The 348-nt window shown below is 68.7% G+C and overlaps 1 protein-coding gene across 2 annotated transcripts in view; it reads left to right on the forward strand.

Annotated features, from left to right (window-relative positions):
* NAXD (NAD(P)HX dehydratase) overlaps positions 1–348 on the forward strand; it is a 76,442-nt gene that overhangs the window by 915 nt on the left and 75,179 nt on the right. The window lies entirely within an intron of this gene.

Genomic DNA, 348 nt, shown 5'->3' on the forward strand with positions numbered 1-348 from the left:
TGCAGTGACCCCGGCGGGCGGGCGGGCGAGGGAGGATGATCACGAACACACGGGGCTTCCTGTGGTCGGACCTGGAGACGCGGGCGCTGCTGGAGATCTGGGGCGAGGCGGACGTGCAGTCGGCGCTGGACGGCAACTTTCGCAACAGCCATGTGTACCGCGACGTGGCGTGCCGCCTGGCCGAGCTGGGCTTCGAGCGCACGCCCGAGCAGTGCCGCATCCGCATCAAGGGCCTCAAGCGCCAGTACTACCAGGCCCGCGACGGGCTGAAGAAGAACGGGCACGCCCGCAAGATCTGCAAGTACTACGACGAGATGGACCGCATCCTCAGCTGCCGCGACGGGCCCC

Source organism: Gavialis gangeticus, unplaced genomic scaffold (genome assembly GCF_001723915.1).
Source record: "Gavialis gangeticus isolate Ggan-Ray unplaced genomic scaffold, GavGan_comp1, whole genome shotgun sequence".
NCBI lineage: Eukaryota > Metazoa > Chordata > Crocodylia > Gavialidae > Gavialis > Gavialis gangeticus.